This window comes from Podarcis tiliguerta, assembly GCF_965153285.1.
Source record: "Podarcis tiliguerta genome assembly, chromosome: 6".
Lineage (NCBI taxonomy): Eukaryota > Metazoa > Chordata > Lepidosauria > Squamata > Lacertidae > Podarcis > Podarcis tiliguerta.
The window spans coordinates 74,110,177-74,122,614 of record NC_139539.1 but is presented as its reverse complement, the minus strand read 5'-3'; the positions used below and the strand labels follow the sequence as shown (position 1 = coordinate 74,122,614).

General features: G+C 44.1%; 2 long non-coding RNA genes across 10 annotated transcripts in view; one reads left to right on the top strand and one right to left on the bottom strand.

Annotated features, from left to right (window-relative positions):
• The window catches only part of LOC310679636, a 22,299-nt gene extending 13,106 nt beyond the window's left edge, over nucleotides 1-9,193 (bottom strand). The window contains exons 1-2 of the long non-coding RNA XR_014512427.1: nucleotides 9,140-9,193; nucleotides 8,242-8,295 (exon numbers count right to left, since the gene is read on the bottom strand). This is a non-coding gene — a long non-coding RNA (uncharacterized lncRNA). The remainder of the gene's footprint in view (nucleotides 1-8,241; nucleotides 8,296-9,139) is intronic.
• On the top strand, nucleotides 2,676-12,438 carry LOC310679600. Of its 9 annotated transcripts, none has more exons than XR_014512372.1 (4): nucleotides 9,266-10,171; nucleotides 10,472-10,807; nucleotides 11,641-11,766; nucleotides 11,912-12,438. It is a non-coding gene; the product is annotated as an uncharacterized lncRNA (long non-coding RNA). The 9 variants fall into 9 exon arrangements; XR_014512373.1 differs by having other exon boundaries at nucleotides 9,266-9,970; nucleotides 10,472-10,940; nucleotides 11,623-11,766; nucleotides 11,912-12,437; XR_014512374.1 differs by having other exon boundaries at nucleotides 10,472-10,940; nucleotides 11,912-12,437.

Sequence of the window (12,438 nt, the reverse complement as noted above, 5' to 3'; positions counted from 1 at the left end):
GTGGCAATTACTCCCCAGGGTTTTTAGCCTGGGACCTTCTGCATGCAAAGCTGATGCTCTGTCACTAATAATCCCTCGTCAACAAAAAAGACTGCGCTATGGCACTGAGTCTTATACAAGTGGTGTTTTTCAGGGAGGTGGAGGCAGGAAGAGCAAAGCTTAGAATTCATTTCATGTGAGGTGGGCGGGCTGGAAGAAATCACAAGGACAGAGTGGGAGAGCCACACAAAGGAGGCATTGAAATACATGTTGGCAAACAAAGACAGCAAAGAGGAATACATTTGGTGACAAGTTCACATAAAAAGTGCAATTTAAATGCTGTGTTGTTATGAGTTTGCGGGTGCCAAACCAATATAAATTCCTGCACCCAGTAAAGTGTTGGAATCTAATCAAGGCTTGGGGTGTTAAACTGGGTGCCCGACACCTAATCCCTGGAGTCAGCAAGTGTTAGAAGCTAATCAAGGCAGGCTAGCTTATTGTGTTCAGGTAATCGTTTGGGTTTGACCGAACTGCAGGAGGCAGTGGAAGACAGGAGTGCCTGGCGCACTCTGGTCCATGGGGTCACGAAGAGTCGGACACAACTAAATGACTAAACAACAACAATCACTTGGGTGATGGGCCATTAAGGAAAGACAAGGTGATGAGCCCTTAAGAAAGCAAAGCGAGGGGGCTCTGTGTGAGACGGCAAATGGGTGCAGCCTCTGCTCACAGACAGCAAAAAGGACAAAAGCCAGACTTTTGAAAGTGTTGTGTGTGTGATCTAGAAGTAAAGCTGCAGGCTGGAAAACCAGAGAGGCAGAGCACAATGTTTGAATCCAAAGCCATGGCTATGGGAGAAACAAGACCCTCTTGGCGTGCTAATGCTGTGAACCCCTCCATAGTAGGCTCATGTTGTATATATGCGTAAACAAATCACATACCCTAAAGGCACCACAGTCTTTCCAAAAGGAAACAGGAACTCTGAGTTAGCGCCTGGAAACCCTGGAATCTGGCACTGCTCAGAGACTGAGGTGGTGTGCCGTATGAGCAATCACATCAGTGTATGAGCAGAAGCCACTTCCACCCCATGCCCCGTGGGGAATCTCTCATTAGCTGCAACCCCTCAAACCGCCTACCCCCAGGTCACTCCTGAGGGCTGGGAGGACCCTAAGGGATGGCTTTTCATGGGCAACTCCTCATGAGCCTTGCACAAAGAACACGGGACAGACTTTCCCATTTACCTCCAAGTTTGTGACAACCTGACTTGTGGCTATTTTCTAGAATCCCCCCTTGCTGCCCATGTCTTTGCTTTCTGGCCACCTTTTAAGCTGGCAGGGGAAAGCTTCTTTCTCAGAATTCCTGAGGCAGTTCTTCCTAGCCCCTAGCTTTTTAATATTTACCACAATAATCACATTGTTCTTTGCAGCACAATGCTACAGGGGGGAAACTCCAAAGAAAGCTCCCTGAATTTGGTGGGGCTTATTACTAAGTAGGTGTGTAAAGAATGGCAGCCTTTTATGTACAGTGGTACCTCGGGTTAAGAACTTAATTCGTTCTGGAGGTCTGTTCTTAACCTGAAATTTCTTAACCTGAGGTACCACTTTAGCTAATGGGGCCTCCTGCTGCCACTGCACCACCGCTGCATAATTTCTATTCTCATCCTGAAGCAAAGTTCTTAACCAGAGGTAATATTTCTGGGTTAGCGGAGTCTGTAACCTGAAGCGTATGTAACCTGAAGCGTATGTAACTGGAGGTACCACTGTATTGTCAAACCGTCACTGCAGGTTAAGAATTTTGGCAATGCCCAACCCTAACATTTTGGGTGGTTGATTTCCTGTTGTAGCATTTCCTTCAAGCCCCCAAAGATTTCAGCCATTGTCTCTGGCTGCTGCCCCTAACATCTAGAACTCCCTTTCAGAACAACATGCAATGCTCCTTGCCATCTCTTCCCTAAAATCCCTTTTCCAAAGCCTCCTTCTCCATTAATGCCTTAGGGCATGTACAGATAAGTGGCTTTGAAATACAACAAGGCTGTTTCCATCTCCCCTGCCATGTTTCAAGTTGTGTTTTAGGCTGTTGTGCGTACCATGACCTGATCTATTTCCCCATGCTCGCAGCCCGGCCAACCCCTATTTGGCTAAACTGTCATCTGCGCATGCGTAATTTGCACATGTGCAACGGACGTCTAACAGGTAAACAACCCAGCTGGACCATGGCTTACGTTTTTGAACTGGGTGGAAGCTTAAGGGAAAGCACATCACAAAGCAGCATTTCCCAAGACGATGCAGGACCCAAATGGTCTGTCGCTAAGGTCATGCCTTCTCAGCTTCAGACATGGGTGGTGGGAGCCTGCTGGAGCCAGGTTAAGTGATAACATGTACACAGCCTCAGTCTGTGAACAGTACCTGCTCATTTCCTATGGTATGGCTCTCCCTCCTTCCTCTGCTATCTCCCCTCGTGTCTAAATTTAGATTGCATGCTCATCAGGAGAGGGGCCGTTTTTCTTTTTGTTTATGTTATGCTGTAATGCCCCACGGACGCTGACATTGGAAGCACTTATATAGAGAAATAGATCCATGAACAAACAAATAAATGCAAAATAAAGTATCAAATCGATGCCTTACACACACACACACACACACAATGTAGACATGTCTTGCCAACTCCATTTGCTCTCCTGAAATAAATACTGGGCTGGATTCCCTGTCAGATTTATGCTGTGCCCTGCGAAGATGCAATCGACTGGAGAAAGTCGCCCAGATTGTTTGATCACAGATTGTTCCCTTGTTCCCTTTTTCACATCGCTGATCCAAATGACTTCCTTATGCTCGCCGCAGTGCACCACTGTCTCCACCACAGTCCTTGTTTAGTATGTGCAAACCGTTCACAGAGTGCATGGATGAAGGAGGGGAAGGGAGAACGCCGCATTAGGAAGGCACTGGAGAAAAAAAGGTAAGAGTTTTCCCAATTTGCTTTCAGCTGCAGTAGCCTTTGCTGCTATTTTTGGAGCTTGGTTCTCGTACCTTTTTGTGCGAAGTTTTTTTTTTTTAATGTAACGGCAGGGTGAACTTTAGTCTAGCACATTTTGTGCGGGTGCATTTTAAAGGACACCAGAAACTATTTTCTACTTCCTCTCCCCCTTGCCCTTCAGCGGTGGTCTTATCATCTTCACTTTTGTTTCTGCCCATCTTTCCGGGACAAGATGTAAAATACTGATCAAAAGCAGCAGGTTAAAGGGAAAGGTGTGACAAAGCAGATAGACGGTACAATTCGCAGAAAGGCTTGCAGGGGATCTGAACCCAGTGACTGAATTATGATATGAGGCTCAGCTACAAGGCAATATAGAGGAATGCAGGAATCAGGTGTGTTCCTACCAGATCCCTACATTCTACAAATATCAGGGGTTTTCAGACTGGTCCTCAGCCCCAACAAGGATGTCTGTATAGCCCTTGTGTGGGTGTAGAATGCACAGCAGACTTCCCCCAGACCCGGGGAACAGGCACTGGTCTTTTTTGACACCTCCTTTTGTAGTGGAGGATAGTCCATTAGGATTAATAGGGAACTGCCCCACCAACCTCTGTCTGCCTTCAGCTAGCCCCCACCTGCTTACTTTCTTACTTCCGTCCCATGCAGAGGGTGACATTGGCAATGAGCTACCTCCTCCCTAGTCTCAGTGCTACATTTGTGAAAACTGGCCAGGAGGAAGATTGAGACAAGGCCAGAATTGGTTGGGCTCTGCTTCTTATTGGCTCATGCTCCCCCTACTGTTGGGCTCCTGCCTTGCATCCCAATGGACACCAGCCACGAATGTACTGAAGTTTAATGGCAAAGACCACTTGCATTGCATGCCAAAGGTCCCAGGCTTCAATGCAATTTAAAAGGTTCTGCAATTTAAAAGGATCTCAAGGAACAGGATGCTTGCTGTGACCTTGGGGAACACTCACCCTGGCCAGATCTGGGCTAGGTGGACTAATATTCTGAGGCCCACACTATGCATTATGGGCTTGACCACATTTGAGCATCATTTGGGTGTTAATCCACTTTTTCCGCAATTGAATAAGATTGAAATAGTCCACACCAATATGTATTTGAATTTCTATATAAGGAGCAACCGCAATCTTTCCTGTTCACACCACAGACAGTGTTACTGTTGCTGTTCGCCCCTACCTTTTAAGTTGTTGATTTTATTATGCCAATTAGGTAGCTGAATGAAGACAACTGTGTGCATACCTTAAAAAAAAAAAATTCCTGCAAAGGAGGTACACAAAAGCACACAGTCAGGCAGTCATAAAGGTTCAGCACACATTTGCAGTTTTCTGGATATATGAATGAGATAATCACTCACTTTTCAGATTGCTGTTGTAGATTTTTAAAAATGTGTTTTGCTTGTGCAGTTTTATAGTTTGGGGCAAATCTTTCACAATAAGAGAAGGAGGAAACCCCATGGGGATGGTAGGATTTACTGGAAACAATTTCATTCACTTTTTTTTTTAAAAAGAAGAATCTAATTCACTGGCTCTCATTGTGCTTCCAATCTGAATTTAAGATGCTGGCTTTGACTGTCTATCTATCTATCTATCTATCTATCTATCTATCTATCATCTATCATTTCCCACCTTTTCCCCTGGAAAGTTTGGGAGCAAAATATCTCAGATGCCTCCATTCCCCCATTCCGTAGGCGCCTGCCTGCTACTTTCATTTACGTTTAGGTCTCCTAAAGATCCCACTGCTATCTGAGGTAAGTGACCGAGAAGGAGGATTCTCAAATGTGGTGGACAGTGAAAATATTATTTAAGTGGGCCTTTTAAGAATCTTGATTCCATTGGGATTCCGCTACTGTCTCAATTAGCTTATCAGCTTGTTCAGATTTTGAGGTTCTATTTTTTTCTTTCTTGATTTGTATTATACTAACGTAGTGTAATCTATGTTGAAAGCATAAATCAATAAAATAAAAACAAGCAAACAAAATTAAACAGAAGAAACAATTAATTAAGGCCTGCAAGAATCTTTTAAAAAGCTATCTGACCTGTCCAACTGCAACCATGGAATGATTTAATCACTTGCCTCATGCCATTCCCCCTGATTAAAAACTAATCCCTGAATCTGCTTCTTGACCGGTAGAAGAAATTGATAGCTACCAGTAAGATATCAGTTAGTTTTCCTCTACAGGGAGCATACAAAGGAGCAAATAACAGCTTCAGGGAAAGATTTTAGTTGGGCTGTCTAGGGCAGGCATCCCCAACCTGTGGCCTTCCAGATGTTTTGGCCTACAACTCCCATGATCCCTAGCTAACAGAACCAGTGGCCAGGGATGATGGGAGTTGTAGTCCAAAACATCTGGAGGGTCGAAGGTTGGGGATGCCTGGTCTAGGGTACATGGGAAAAGTCATGCCTCGCTCCTACATACACCATGGTCCCAGTGCACACACACCCTGACAACAGCTGTTAATTTTTAAACAACTGGTCTTCTGTGTAGCATCTGGGGGTTTGCCCCTTTGTGGCAAAAGAGAGGGATACAAGCTCCTAGAATAAGATTCTACCACCTGATCTTCAGCATTAACTCCTAAAGCAAACTGATCCTGCATGTTCACTGGGAAATAAGCACCACTTTATTAAATGGGCCTTATTCACTTCTGTAAGAAATTGTAGGGTCATAGTCTTAGGCACAAATAGTTTATTAGAAGCAGAGGTTGCTACTATCCACTCATTTTCATGCAAAGGCTTGATCCTGTCTTCTCCTGTCTCCCCCACTCCACAGACCTCTCCTTTCCACATATAGTATGTCTGGCTAGACATAGTAAACATCCAAAGTAAAAAGGTAAAGGGATCCCTGCCCATACGGGCCAGTCGTGTCCGACTCTAGGGTTGTGCGCCCATCTCACTTAAGAGGCCGGGGGCCAGCGTGTCCGGAGACACTTCCGGGTCACGTGGCCAGCATGACAAAGCTGTTCTGGCAAGCCAGCACCAGCGCAGCACACGGAAACGCCGTTTACCTTCCCGCTATAAAGCAGTACCTATTTATCTACTTGCACTTAGGGGTGCTTTCGAACTGCTAGGTGGGCAGGACCTGGGACCGAAGACAGGAGCTCACCCCACCGCGGGGATTCGAACCGCCGACCATGCGATCGGCAAGCCCTAGGCGCTGAGGTTTTACCCACAGCGCCACCCGCGTCCCTACAATCCAAAATACATCCAAAGTATTTAGCCAAAATTACAGTGGGCTCACATGTTCACCGACACACTGTTATACACAGATGACACAATCTCCTATTCACTAATTATAAAATTCTGTCTCTGTTCTGTGGCATCTTGCTAGGCTGTTGTTGTTTTTTGTGTTGTTTTTTGCCAGTTTTATTAGGAAATCTTTAAAAACCAAGGTACCCATCCCTGTAGGCTAGATTTTTCCATGTAGCAGCTGCCTCTAAGGATGAGGTGATAAGTCAGAGATAATATGATGCCTATTCTCACACACCCTCAGCAATTCCCAGAGCTAGCTCTTAAAAATCCCTGTGAAGAGTCTTGTTAGTGTCTCCAAAAGAGATACATATTTCTCACATGGATGGAAATGGGCTTGGGACTGACTGACTGGAAAAAGGTGGGAAGCCTCACACTTCACAGTAGAAATGAAAATTCTGTTTGCCTTTATAAAAAAACAACAACCAGGAGTCTTTATTCTTCTAAGCACACAGACAGATTGTCTTGCAATGTTTACTTTTCTGCTCCCAACCCACAAATAGTTTAAAGTTTATTTATGTCTGTGCATGCCACACAGCACAAGTGAGGGTAAGGTGATAACAGAGATTAATGACCTTGCTCCATTTAACCTCTTGATCAAGGAACTTCTGAAGAAGGCTCTGAAGACAGTGTTGGACTCTGCTTCCCATCAGCCCCAGCTAGTATGGTCAATGGTCAAGAAAGATGGGAATTGGTCCAACAACAATGGCAAAAGCCATAGGTTTCCCATCCCTGCTCTACACATTTTCAAACCCTGTTCTAGAAAAACTTGGGAGTTCAATAAGAACATACTACAACTCCTGTCATCTGACTGAGGCTGATGGGAGTTGCAATCTAAGATCTTTGAGGGCCACAGGTTTCCTATCTATGATATATCCCTTTTAACAAGTAGATAGGAAGCACAGAGCTGCATGGCTGTCCAACCAAAGCAAGGCTATTCTCCTCTTGAGCACCTGAATACACTTTGCTCTATCAAAATGTGGGGAAACTTCGGCTCTCCTGATATTGCTGAACTACAACTCCCATCAGCTCCAGCAATTGTGGTCAATGGCCAGGGATGATGGGAGTTGTAGTTCAGCAAACATATGGCAGACCCAAGATTCCCCATACCTGATCTGTCTAGGGTTGCCATATTTCCAAAAGTAAAATTCCTGACACCTGCAAAATTGTTGAGCATTTTTAAAAGAAATCAATGAGCCTTTTTTGGGGAACAAACACAAATTGTTGAGCTTTGGGGGGCAAACTTACCCCCCCATAGTGATTTTAAGTTTTTTTGAGCTGTTTCCGCTGCTTTTTCCATCGTGTTGGGAAGACTCTATGATAATTAAAGTAGATAAAATTGACTCATGTTTTCAGTGAAGCTAGGGGCTGAGTAGGAGCTGCTCTCCAAAGTTTCAGGCACTGATATTGCCTATCGTTGTTAGCAGAGACCCTTTAATTGACTTAATATGGGCACACTTTCATGCTCATCTTTAGCCCTTTGCCAGAACTTCCTTCTCTCCTTTTATCTAGGGGTGCAGAAGAGAAATTGTTTCATTCATATAGCTGGTACTGACCATGACAGTCATGCAAAGGGGTGGGGAGAAATGATTTTTGGGAAATAATGTTTATTGTGCATTCCATTTTATTTTACTTCCAGCAGTGCCATCTACTGGTGAGTGAGAAATAAGAGGTATGCTTTAGCACGAAAATCTGAATTCACATTAATGTTTTTTTGTTTTTTGTTTAAAGGTAATCAAATAAAAATCCCCAACTTTACTGGCAGTGTTACACTTAAAGAGTCCTCAGAGGCTGGTAACTGATGCAGAGGGTGCCTGTAAAAATTATTCTGGAAGTAAGGTATAGGTATCTTGGGCTAGATCAAGGATGTTCATCTTCAGTGAAGCATCTCTCGAGGCTGCATGGAAACTTGGTAGAAATATAATCTCAAAACCCAAGCAGGTTCATATGTTTGTTTCAAGAAAACTGATCAATCAATTCCACCCCACCCCCACCCCCACAGAAAAGGTAGATAAAATTATGACTTACTGAATTGATGTCTCTTGGCAAAAGGTGTGGGCAAAATGCACTGCCAATGATTCACTGTAAAGAGATGAAAGTTACTGGTGATGAGTGAAAGTTATTTCGTGCACTTTGGAAAATAGTGGCCTTTTAAGAAAGGATCTGACACACACAGAAAAATAACTCCTAAATTAGTACATAATTTTACATGGAATTGAAGCATGAAATGATTGAATTGCTTCCTTAAATGACCGACAGTTTTAGGAAGTGTTTAAAAATAATCTGCATTTAATCTTAAAAAGCCAAAGACTTCTGATATAAAATTTATTGAGAATTATTCATCTTTCCATTGGTGAAGAGTTCTGTGTACTGTAATCAAAGAGCTTGCATATTCTTATGCTGCAATAAATTAGTCCAGTGAAAGGCACTACTTTATTATTCTCTCTCACCATTTCAACATTTTTATAAAAGCTGGAAAATACAGGCGAACAATTGCTACATATTTTCAAATGATATTTAAAGACACAACCATAATGAAAAAGGGATATTATAAGATTCAATAGGCTTGAAATGATCCGATCAGCAAAATTATTTACTAGAAGCACTACATGGTTCAATTCCCACAATGAGTAGATATAACCCTCTTTTTATTTAATCCACAATGAATTTAGTCAACTCTAGTAACATAGTTTAAAAAAGTAAAGTATAGCCACATGCTGCTCTGGTATACAATAAATATTTGTTTTAAGGGTATCCTTGGCAGCTCTGCCCTGAAATAATGAGCAGTATTGATTTCAACTGAAGTTCACACTTAATATGGAAATTAGTTCCATGAGCTGTTTAAAACTCGCAAGGAAAAAATAATAGCAACTTTTCTTTGTGGCGCCACGGCATAATTCAGTTTTAAAAGAGCAACGGAACACACCCTTTCCTGCTGTGAAGGACGGGACGAAGTCTTTCTGTGGGTTGTATAGCGAATGTACAAAGAATCCAACAGGTGGCTCCGTGGCGCAATGGATAGCGCATTGGACTTCTAGAGGGTTGAAGGGATTCAAAGGTTCCGGGTTCGAGTCCCGGCGGAGTCGCAGGGAGAATTTTTGTTTCGTTTTGCTCCGCTTTTCTCGCCTACTTTTTTTTTTTTTTACAGAAAGCAGTTCCGCGTCTTAAAATCGGATAAATATTTGCTGAGGCGGCGAAAGCTTGCCGTGAAGGCCAGCAGCGCCAACCCTTTCCTTTAGCTTACACAGCGCCGACTCCGGACTTCCCCTCAGGAGGGAGGCGTTGCCTTAGCGAGCCGGCCGAGTCTGAGGGGAGAAAAGGCCGCGGCCAGAGGGGCGAGGGAGGCCGAGTTACCTCAGAGCGCCAAAAGCCCGCCTTCCCCAGAGCCAAAATGGGGCGGATGCCTCGCTGCGCCCGGCTACACTCGGTTTCTCCGACTGCCGGCATGAGGAGGGAAACCCTTACGAGTCCTCGCAGAACTCGCCCCTGGCTGTCCGCTTCCTCGCCTGCCTGCTCCGCCATTGCAAGGCTGAAGGGGGAAGGAAGAGCCGCCTCATGGCCGCCTCAGCAAGGCTGGCCTGAGGCAACTGCCACTGCTTTACCCGCGCGGCCAGGGCAAAGTGAAGCAGGAGTTTACTGTTTCGACAGCATCTCCCCCAAAAGGCTAGAAGCAGCTATTCATTTCTTTTGCTTACATTATTTAAGAAAAATAAAAATATTCGCCCCCGCAGCTCCAAGGAGTGAAGTGGCGCAGCAGGTGGTTCTTTATTATTTATTGAATTTACTGTATATACCGCCCTTATACCCGGAGGTCTCACAGGGCGGTTCACATAAAAGGATCAACATAAAAACCAAAACTCAAACTAAAAATAACAACCCAATTACAGCCCCCCCAAAAGAGACACACATTTTTTAAAAGTGCATTCCTCTTCCTAGTACCTCACAACGACCCTGTGAGGTAGGTTAGGCAGAGAAAGCGTGGCGGGACGGACGTGATTGACTCAAGGTGGGCTGAGTGGGGGGATATGAACCCTGGCCTCCCACCTGGGATCTTTTTTTTTTGTATGTGAGCAAGTGGCCCTCATGCCATCTCAGAAGTAAGACCTGCCAAGGCTTGCTCTCAGGTAAAATGGGCACAGCCTAAGCAATGGAACGAAAGCATGCATGTGAACAAAGACGGGTTACAGAAATAGGGCAGCAAGATGCTGGTGTGTTTTTTTTATCCTATTTAACGACTGCTTTTGTTCATTTCTCTCAGCTAAAACTTTTTGGCAAGGCCTGTGTGCACATTCCCATTTCTGTCTCAGCGATGTCTACGCTGGCTTGGTCTTGTGCACAGAACGGAAGATGGCAAGATCCCCAAGGGTGTCTGGCTTCAGGCACTGGCAGGACACGAAGGCTAGCAACATCAACCCCACCGGTGTGGGAATAAGCCCATTGCATGGAGACGGCTATGTCAGGTCATATATCCACAGCAGTGACCAGGCGAGGGATGACTGCTGGGAGGAGTGCAGAAAGAAGAAACGCCATGGCGCACCTGCAGCAGCACAACTGGATGCCTTCATCTGCCTTGGCTGCGACAAAACACGTGTCGGTATCTGCAGCTACAGCAGGCGCTGTAACTCCAACGGTTTGACTTCTCCTGAAGGCGCACTCTTCCATATTCTTCCAGACAGATGCCAACATCATCAGTGCTAGAGTGCCGAATTAGTGCTGAGGACATCAAGGTTAGCTTGCCTTGCTAGGGGCCACGGAAATTATGAGAAACGGATTGAAATCCTTATTTAGCAGCAACCAATTGACCTTCCCAGACCCAAGGGAGAGAATAAAAGCTCTTTCAGCAGGCTATTTGGGCAGACAAGCCAAAGCTGTGGATATTTTCAATGGGAAAGGAGAACTGAAGCTGGCACACTTTTTATTTATAGATCTTTTAAAAGAATCTCTTTGTATGAACAACTTTCTGCTGATCAGACAGCTTATGTAATGTCCCAAATATTCATGAGGTTCAATGAACAGTGTTGCATCACTGCCTCTGTGGAGGGATAATTTGGCGATGTTAAGCATTTTAGAGCAAAATGGAGTCATCACTGAGAAGTACATTCTCAACCCATCTGGGAGAATGATTGTAAGATAATAAAACAAGTCGTTTTGCAGTTTTCTCTAGAAGGGTTACTGCAAATGCGTTAAAAATACTTGTGAAGTCTGACCACTAGAGTTCAGGAGCTGGGAATAGTGCACGAGCGAAGCCCTGTAAGTCACAAAACAATCAGGCTTACAGTTGAACTAAATACAAATAGAATACAACGGTAAGCAGAAGCTAACATTCGCAGATGGATTGCACTCCTTCCACAGTAGTTTCAGTGCAGGTGCTACAAACCAGTTTATCACATTCTGTCCCTTCTGTCTTAGGTTGAAACGGCTACACAGCCTCTTCAAGATGTGCTGCAGGTGGTGCAAAGTCCATCCCATGATCTCCAAGAAGGAACCAGAAATAAGAGTAATCTATCAGGCCCAATGACCAGGGGACGGACATGACTGATCCAGATACTTCAGGTGAGGAAATTTCTTCTGAGTGGAAATTATTATGTGGCCAGTGAGAATCTCACTAATTGGGTAAGGAGGAGGCAGGTATTTCTTTGGAAGAGAAATGGTAATTATTTTGCTTTCCTTCTGACCTTTCTTGTTGTTTCATCAACAGGATTTGACCCTACGAAAATCATTTACCCACCGAAAACAATGGAAAAACAAATGACTCAAAAAGTTTTGCAGCAAGTTGAAGGCTGCCAAGAAGGTACCGGGATCACATTGCTTACTGCTTTTGATGTGAAAGACTAGCACAGAGTCAGTGTGGTGCAGTGGATTAGGGGGGCCCAAAGTGCTAGATACCACTCTTACTGGTGACATGAAAAATCTTTAAAATTTCTGTTAACACCATAATAATTCCTAGTGTAATGTCATTTTGTCTTGAGCTGAAATGAGTTATGTGAACAGCCCATTTAAAATGTTTCGATCATTATCCCTTTTAAATATGAAGTCTTACCTTGAAAGAGGGTACTATCTTTGACCTTCATATTCACATTCATTTATAATAATAATAATATTTTTTTATTTATACCCCGCCCTCCCCAGCCAAGGCCGGGCTCAGAGCGGCTTACAAGCAATAATAAAAACAAGATGAATGATTACAACTTAAAAACAAAAGTAAAATACAACATTAAAATAATG